Genomic DNA, 8,840 nt, shown 5'->3' on the forward strand with positions numbered 1-8,840 from the left:
TCATTGTTCCAACTTAGCATCTTTGGTAATTTATCTATGGGGTGATGTTAGGCTGATGATGATATTGAGCTATGAGTGACTACCCTTGGGACATTTTTTTAGCTTTAGATAATGCGATGTAGGAATGTAATTTGTACTTGAGTTCGTAGGCACAGTTAATGCCCCGTTGACAATAAGGGTGAGGTTGAATTTCTCAGCAAAGGAGAATGGATGATAATTTTTGCTCGTTCTTTTCTGTATTGTAACGTTGTGTTTTTGTGTATTTTCTAGTAAAAAAACTAACAGTCTGCGTCCAACACTAAGTTGTCGAGATCTAGAGTTCATTCTAAGGAGAAAAACCTATGCAACTGATGGCGGCGGAGGCGGTGAGGTGATGGGCGAGTGGGATGGGGTGCGCATTGAGGTGGGGCAAAGGTAGGGGCTGCGATGGAGATGGGGGAGCTGGTCGGATCCAGTGCGAGACGGGTGCCACGAGGTCATCGGTGCTGGGGGAGCTGGTCAGACCCAGTGCGAGACGGGTGCCACGAGGTCATCGGTGCTGTGGGAGGAGGTTGAGATGAGAGGGAGCCGGGGCGGCGGGAATGTTCAGTGTGACAATTGGGTGTTCGCGCTCGGCAGTGGTGGAGCCATGTCATAGCTAGGTCCTTGGTATGGGACGTGATTGCGAATTCCTTCGTTCATTTAGATATATTAAAACTGAGCACTAATCAAACTCTCTCAGACCATTAACGTTTTTAACCATTGGATCTAATCTGGTGGGAGTTCTCGGTCGTCAGATGTCATTCCAATTCCGCCTGGGCTTTTCCGCAGAGCACCGAGCACTACACTTTAATGGGCCGCTGCTCTGGTAACAAATTCGGACGTATGTCGTAAACATGGGCAAATGGGCTTGGCCCAAGTCATCTGGAAAAGAACAGACCATACGCACACATCTATAAAAAAAAAGTGCGTCGCTCCTCCTTCCGCGTTCAGATCGGTTACCTCTTCTCCTCGGCCGCCGCTCTTCCCCGGCCTACCAGCACTGCTCCAGCCGCCTCCTCCATATGTGCACTGCTGCTTTATCGGTTGACAGCTGCGTGGTTCGCTCGCACGACAGCAGCGGTCTAGGCGACTGCACGAACGAGCAGCCGCCGCCGCCGCAGACGGGAGTCGCTCGCCGCTGCCGTCTCCCCGCCGCCTAGACTCTCCAGGCCGCCGCTGCCTATAGGTATTTCCATCGTCTGCTAGGTATTCCACCCAGACTTCTCATCTCTCTCTTTTCCCATCCACTCGCCTGTGACACAGGTTGCGTCGCTATCTTCGCCATCTCCTTCGGCTCACATGCCATGGCGTAGCAGTCCTTGATCGCCCCTGTCGGTGGTGGAACGACTCCTCCGTCTTCCCTCAGCCACCGCCGACTTCCTTCTCCTGTCTTTTCCCCTGAAGCTGCAGCACTAGGAGAGAGGATGTGGGTGAAGGATCTATAGGATTTTCGAGCCACAACCCACCTTTCTTGATGCCAGCACGCACCCCCTTGCAGAGTTGCAGCCTTGCATGTACATCACGCTTGCTTCAATTTAATCATAATATTGGTTTATTTTCCATTGTTCAGGTTGTGGATAAAGAGAATAGAAAGCAAGAAATGGGGGAGATGGGAGATGCAATGAGAGCACCGGAGAACAAAGCAATGTATTCAAAGCAAGACATGGACATACTTGCCGCTTTGGAAGAGATGCCGTCGATGAAAGTACGATCTGGGCATCTTGCCATTCTTTTAAGTTCAGTTAACCTGTACTTGTACATGCACATGAAATTTTGACTTTATTGACTATTGACATTGTTTTATTGTGCTGTATACAGTCTAGACATGTTGGAGTCTCCGTTGACCAGATGCATGAAATTTTGAAGCATTCCGCTCATCAAAGGGCAAGATCTCACATACTTTGTTTTCTCTATATATTTCATAAAAGTTTTAGTGTAGCGCTTCACATTTTGGGTAATATGTAGCGCGCATGGTGGTCCTGTGGCATCATTTTCTTAAAAAAATTCTCTCTAATATTGGTCATTTTGTGTGCGGTTACAGGAGGAAAAAACAGTAACAGAACTAGATGAAGAAGACAAAGAACTCATCAAATCAATCACTTTCAGAGTAATCCTCTATGTCAACTTTCATATGTACATGCATGTGCAAACTTGCATTTGAAATTATTTCTAACCCTGTCATGCTGTTGGTTATTGCAGAACTTAGAAGATTATGTTAAACGGATCGAAGACGACGGTGACAATGATGAAGATTTTTATATACCAGGACAGTCAAGTGTCCCGTGAAAGGTACTTGTCTCTCTGTATTGTGTTTTTTATATTTCTTTTATGTTTCTATTTCCTATGGTCTTAAGTATGAAAAGGAGAAAGATTACTGTATAACATTAGCTTGAATTTACTTGGGCATGTGTACATATAATTGACAAGTTTAGGCCCATCCCAAGCTGTAGGGCTCATGATGCAAAATTTTGTTGCTAATAGGATTGCATCAATGACAATTAGTATTTCCAAGTTGTAAGATGATTGAGAAAAAACACATAGATCTTTGTTGTTGCTAGCATAAGCAATTCTCAAATATGTGTTTTCCTCTTATGTGCCAATAATTTTTTTTGCCTGAAACATCTGCATTGCAGCTAGGATATGCTATTCTCATAAACTGTTCACCTAAAAATGAGAGCTCTCTATTGCTTAATGCAGATAAATAGATAATCTTGCTATGCATGGTTGGAGGCAATCTGTTGATTTTTGATATCTGGAGGACAGTAGTGGGTAAAAATGCCAATAATGTAGATCATTGTCATATGCCTCTATCGAAATTGACTTATAATAAGGTACATATTGAACTTCAATAATATTTTCTCGAATATGTAATTGTGCCTACTGTTACTTATTACTACTGGAAACATGTGGATGGCGAACACAACAATTTCTGAAGGAGTGTGGAAAGAAATTGTTGAGCATAAAAAGGCGACCTACAATAGTGGTAATTTCCTCTTCTTATAGTGGGTGATATGCGTTTTCTTTTCTTGTGAACCTACTGTAGTGGTAATGCGAGGAGCATGCGTGTACAAATTATATCATTCTTTATATTTTTTTTGAAATGAATATCATTCATTCTTTATATTGCATCTTTAGTTTAGTTCTCACGTGTTTTTTCTTTATCAGATTAAGTGAAAGCTAGATGACGCTGCACCTTCAAGTGCCGGTGATTGCTATGCGTCCACTGAATCAACAAAATTTCAATTGATATTGTAGCCGATGTCATGGTAAGTCTTCACATCGCTTTCATATAATTAACTTTGTAATGTTTGACCAAGTGCAGCTCCATTTACCTTCTATGGTTGTAATTATGTTTTAGAATCATGATCCAATTTATGAGACATTAAAAAATCATAGGTGGTTGTGTCAGAGGCCTTGGGAGAGGTGCCATGAGTACACGCGAAGCCTGACTACAGTGGATGGAAATCGAGGACAGCCCGACAAATAATCAGTATTAAACTTGAGTATGTAAAATGAAGAAGTCAAGTGTTCCACTGATAATATAAATGGAATTCAGTTATACTTGTTTAAAGACATTCTTATTATTCTACCGAATTCCACCAAAGACAGCCCATTTAGCTGACTCAATCCCTTGAGTTGCTTGTATGGTATTTAGGATATTGTTTATTTGATTTCCTAACTAAATGAAATCCTTATTAGCAGTCTTCTCAGTGAATGTGATGTACTCCATACAAGAAATGTCTAGGTGCACTAGGCCCGCCTAATTCTTCTTTGTTGCGGAACATGGTGGCCCTTCCGGTAGAGAGGCATGTGAAGATTATACAATCCATAGTGACAATTTATGTCTCCTGTTTCATGTTTACTTTTGCTCCGGCTTATTATCCGTCTTGGCATTATGGATTGGTTCTATTTACACGCCAAGCTAATTTGTACGTATATGTGAACTTTGTCTTTTTACCAAAGTATATATGATGTTTTCATTGATTATTGATTAATATAAGGTTATGTTTGTACGAGTATAATGTATTTCATGAGCCCATATATTTCTAATGTTTCCCGGGCCTCCTTCCCGTCGGTAGTGGTGGACGTTACTGCCGGCTCACCTCCTTCTCCTTTATTTCTTGAGGACTACTTGTTCTTTCTGCTGCTGCTAATCTCTATTCCCGTGCAGTGCACAACTCTGCCAAATCCAAGGTATAAATTGATTTGCTGCCCTATCTGTTCAGGTTCCTCCCTTTCTTATGGTTCATTGGTTTCCTGTGAAGGCAGCTCATGGCGTCATGGTGACGGTGGAAATATGATGTTAATACTCACTATTCATGACTAAACTTTGCCTCTCTGATGTCAATTCCAGGTAATGTGCAAATATGATGTCAGTGCCTAGACGGAACACTTTAGGTAATTTATCCCTCGTGAAAATTATCCATGTTAATACTCATGTTCATGACTAAACTTTGCCTCTCTGATGTCATCACCTTTTTAGTAGTTTACAAGACAACCAACACAGATCACAAGAATAAATTTCATCTATCTTGCTATCAGTGGCTCTAAAGAAGACATGGTAGGCAACTGAACTGGTGTGGATGCTTGAATTGATGGACTTAAGGTCCTCCGGAGCCCTATATATACATCTGAATAACCTTTTTACAATTTCTTATTGAAAACTATGTATCTTTATATGCTCATCACAGTCTCAGTAGTTGGCCATAAATTAGTGGTTTCAATTTATCAATCTAGCTGCATGGTCTCTCTGAAATTAGCATGATCAAGCTCCAATGTGCATATTTAAAGTACCTTTTGCCTTATAGACTTGTAGTGTGCAGAACTGCAGATGAATGCAACTTCTTCTGATTGAAGTGGACAAGTTCCGAAGAAAGGTTATTTTGTTGTTAACGTGCTCCTCTTTTATTTAATATACTCCCATGACAGAAATGGCGCCGGAGAGTTTCCACGTTAATGCTAAACACTGACTGTAAGTCATCTATCTCCCTGTTTTGTTACCTAAGCGTTTGACGCTATAGAAGCTTTCCTTCTTCTGTACAGATGATTATTTTTGTGTAACTAGTCTAGATATTCAAGTGATATTATTGGTGAAATAAGACGAGTCCTCTGTGCTTGAAATTATTGAATTTCCAGATGTAGTGATGCTTTCTTGTTTCATGGTATTTATAAGCAAGATTTGGAAGCGATTTCATCTGAACGTACATGACCGTAGTTGCTATATTTTCAGCTCTAGAGGATCTATTTTTTCTATAGTAATTTCATTTTTTTTCGAAAAGGGGGCTCCCCGGCCTCTGCATCAGAGTGATGCATATGGCCATCTTATTAACCAAAAAACAAAAAGTGCCAACAAGGTTCCAAAGTCTGCAGTTGAAAAAAAAAGGAAAAAGTAGCTCACACAAAGCTTAAAAAGGCTAGATACACAAACTAGGCAGGAAAAGATGCCACAATCGGCTGGCTAAAAATAGATAGGTAAACTAATTGCCTATCCTATTACATGACCGCCATCCAAACCGGTAGAAGATATCCCGAGCTACCATCTCCCAACGGATAGATCCAGTAACCAAATGTTCCCTAGCCTCCATCGGAGTGAGTAGCGACCACGAACGGATCACAGTCGTAGCTTAGAAAATAACCTGTAAAAAATGAATCTGTGATGTTCTGTTAAAAACCAAATCATTTCTGCAATTCCAGATAGTCCACAACAAAGCGCAAACTCCAACCCGAATATGTCTTGCTAAGTCAGGCTCAACCCCATTAAGTCATGTCCCAAATAATGCATTGACAGAAGTCGGTGGAGTAATATTAAAAGCAATATGGACCGTCCGCCAAAGGACTTTGGCCAAAGGGCAATCAAAGAATAAATGCTTAATTGTCTCATCCCGATCACAGAAACTACACCTAGTAGGTCCTGTCCAATTACGCTTTATCAAGTTGTCCTTTGTTAAAATGACTTGTTTATGGACAAACCACATAAACACTTTAATTTTTAAAGAAACTTTGACAGCCCAAACATACTTGGAAGTTGGAATGGAGTTCGAATTAATAACATCAATATACATTGATTTAACTGTAAATACTCTAGACCTAGTCAACTTCCAGCGTAATTCATCGGGTTGGTGAGAAAGTTGAACCTCCATCAGTCTCCTAACTAGATGGAGCCATTCTTCCCAACGATTGCCCGCTAGCGACCGTCTAAACTGAATATTAAAGGGGATAGATTGAAATACCGTTGCCACAAATACCTCACGTCGTTGAGCAATCCGATATAAAGACGGATATTGAATGGTTAAAGGTGAGTCGCCAAGCCAAGTATCCTCCCAGAAACGTGTACTTGCACCGTTTCCAATAACAAATCTCGTCCTATTGAACATTGATTGTTTGACTTTCATTAGTCCTTTCCAGAAAGGCGAATCAGTCGGTCTGACTGCGACCTGGGACAATGTTTTAGTCTGGAGATACTTGCTGCGGAGGATCTGCGCCCACATGGCCTCAGTCCCGGAAGTAAGCTTCCACAACCACATACTAAGAAGGCATCTGTTCTTAACTTCAAGATTTTCAATACCAAGACCCCCTTGGTCTTTCGGTCGACAGATGATGTCCCATTTAGCAAGCCGGTATTTTCTTTTAAGATCATCACCCTGCCAGAAGAAACACGACCGGTAGAAGTCGAGTCTTTTCCTAACACCAACTGGGACCTCAAAAAATGATAAGAGGAACATAGGCATACTCGTGAGCACCGAATTAATCAATATCAAACGGCCTTCGTATGACATGAGCTTACCCTTCCAGCAGCTTAGTTTTTTCTCAAATCGATCCTCGATGCACTTCTATTCTTTGTTTGTCAGCCTACGATGGTGTATCGCAATACCAAGGTATGAGAAAGGTAAACTCCCCAACTCGCACCCAAACAATTGCCTATAAGATTCCTGGTCGTCTTTGGCTCTACCAAAGCAGAACAACTCGCTCTTATGAAAGTTAATCTTTAACCCGGACAATTGTTCAAAAAGGCATAACACCAGCTTCATATTTCTCGCCTTGGCCAAATCATGCTCCATAAAGATGATTGTATCATCTGCGTATTGAAGGATGGAAACACCTCCATCAACGAGATGAGGTACCAAACCACCCACTTGACCATTCTCCTTAGCCCTCCCAATCAAAATTGCTAACATATCCACCACAATGTTAAACAAGATAGGGGACATCGGATCTCCTTGTCTGAGGCCTTTATGTGTCTGGAAGTAATGACCTATATCGTCATTCACTTTAATTCCCACACTCCCTTTTTGCGTAAAGGATTCGACCTGTCGGCGCCAGGCTTCATCAAAACCCTTCATACGCAATGCCTGTTGGAGGAATGGCCATTTGACCTTATCGTACGCTTTTTCGAAATCCACCTTAAAAATTACTCCATCTAATTTTTTGGAATGGATTTCATGGAGCGTTTCATGAAGAACAACCACCCCTTCAAGGATGTTCCTGTCCGGCATGAAAGCAGTTTGGGATTGTTGCACCACAGAATGTGCAATCTGTGTGAGCCTATTGGTCTCGACCTTGGTGAAGATTTTGAAACTAACATTGAGGAGGCAGATCGGTCTGACTGCTCAATTCTCACAGCATCCGTTTTCTTAGGGAGCAATGTGATAGTTCCAAAATTCAGGTGAAATAATTGAAGCTGTCCAAAGAATAGATCATGAAACATAGGTAGTAAATCCCCCTTAATAATGTGCCAGCACTTTTTATAGAACTCAGACGGGAACCCATCCGGTCCGGGAGCCTTATTGTTTTTCATTTGTGCAATAGCATCAAACACCTCCTTCTTTGAGAACGGGGCAACCAGGATATCATTATCAGCATCAGACAATTGAGGCACATCCTCAGTCCTGGACTCATCGAGGGACACACAATTATCCTCCGGAGGTCCAAATAACTGTCTATAATACTCGGTAATATAGGTTTTGAGATTATCTTGACCTAAAATCGTACCCTCATCCTGTTCAAGCTGAAAGATCTGCTTCTTTCTGTGCTTACCATTAGCAATGAGGTGAAAGAATTGAGTATTCGCGTCCCCTTGGACCACTTTGCGGACCTTAGCCCGCGAAGCCCACTTCAATTCTTCTTTGCGGAGAAGTTCTTTCAGCCTCTTCTCCGCCTCATTTTTGACCTGGAGCTCAGGAGGCAGCAAAATCACGGATTCGGCTTTTATGTCCAGGGCCTGTACAAGAGAAAGGAGCCTATCCTTCTCGATCTTATACACCCCACTGAGGTGCTTAGCCCAACCCCGTAAGAAACTTCTCAAATGCCTAATCTTATTTTGCCAACGCTCGACCGCCGTCCTTCCTCCTGACCCCTTAGCCCATTCCCTGGCTATGAGGTCGAAGAACCCCTCGCGTTCGAACTAGGCCATCTCAAATGAAAAGGTGTTTTTGTTTCCTAAATGGTTCGGCTCCCCTGAGTCGATGAATAATGGTGTGTGATCAGAAATTCCCCGCGTGAGAGCTTGCACCGTAACAAGAGGTAACTTCTGTTCCCACTCCACGCTCGCGAGAACTCGATCAAGCTTTTCATATGTCGGGTTTGGCAGAGCATCAGCCCAGGTAAACTTTCTACCAGAAAGCTCTATCTCCCTTAGATCCAAGCTTTCAATAATGGTATTGAACATAAACGACCACCTGCCGTCAAAGTTATCATTATTTTTCTCCTCTCTCCTCCTAATGATATTGAAATCACCCCCGACCAACATCGGAAGCTGCTCTGATCCACAGATCCGAACCAGGTCCGCCAGAAACTCCGGTTTAAGTTCGGGCTGTGCGGAA

At 42.3% G+C, this 8,840-nt stretch overlaps 2 long non-coding RNA genes across 2 annotated transcripts; both read left to right on the forward strand.

The window, feature by feature from the left end:
• Positions 1-987: 987 nt before the first annotated feature.
• LOC123184547 (uncharacterized) lies at positions 988-1,906 on the forward strand. Its single transcript, XR_006492987.1, has 3 exons — positions 988-1,207; positions 1,592-1,726; positions 1,840-1,906. It is a non-coding gene; the product is annotated as an uncharacterized lncRNA (long non-coding RNA).
• A 132-nt stretch (positions 1,907-2,038) lies between these two features.
• LOC123184548 (uncharacterized) lies at positions 2,039-3,004 on the forward strand. Its single transcript, XR_006492988.1, has 4 exons — positions 2,039-2,128; positions 2,221-2,310; positions 2,719-2,852; positions 2,957-3,004. It is a non-coding gene; the product is annotated as an uncharacterized lncRNA (long non-coding RNA).
• The last annotated feature ends 5,836 nt before the right edge of the window (positions 3,005-8,840 follow it).

This window comes from Triticum aestivum, chromosome 2A (genome assembly GCF_018294505.1).
Source record: "Triticum aestivum cultivar Chinese Spring chromosome 2A, IWGSC CS RefSeq v2.1, whole genome shotgun sequence".
Lineage (NCBI taxonomy): Eukaryota > Viridiplantae > Streptophyta > Magnoliopsida > Poales > Poaceae > Triticum > Triticum aestivum.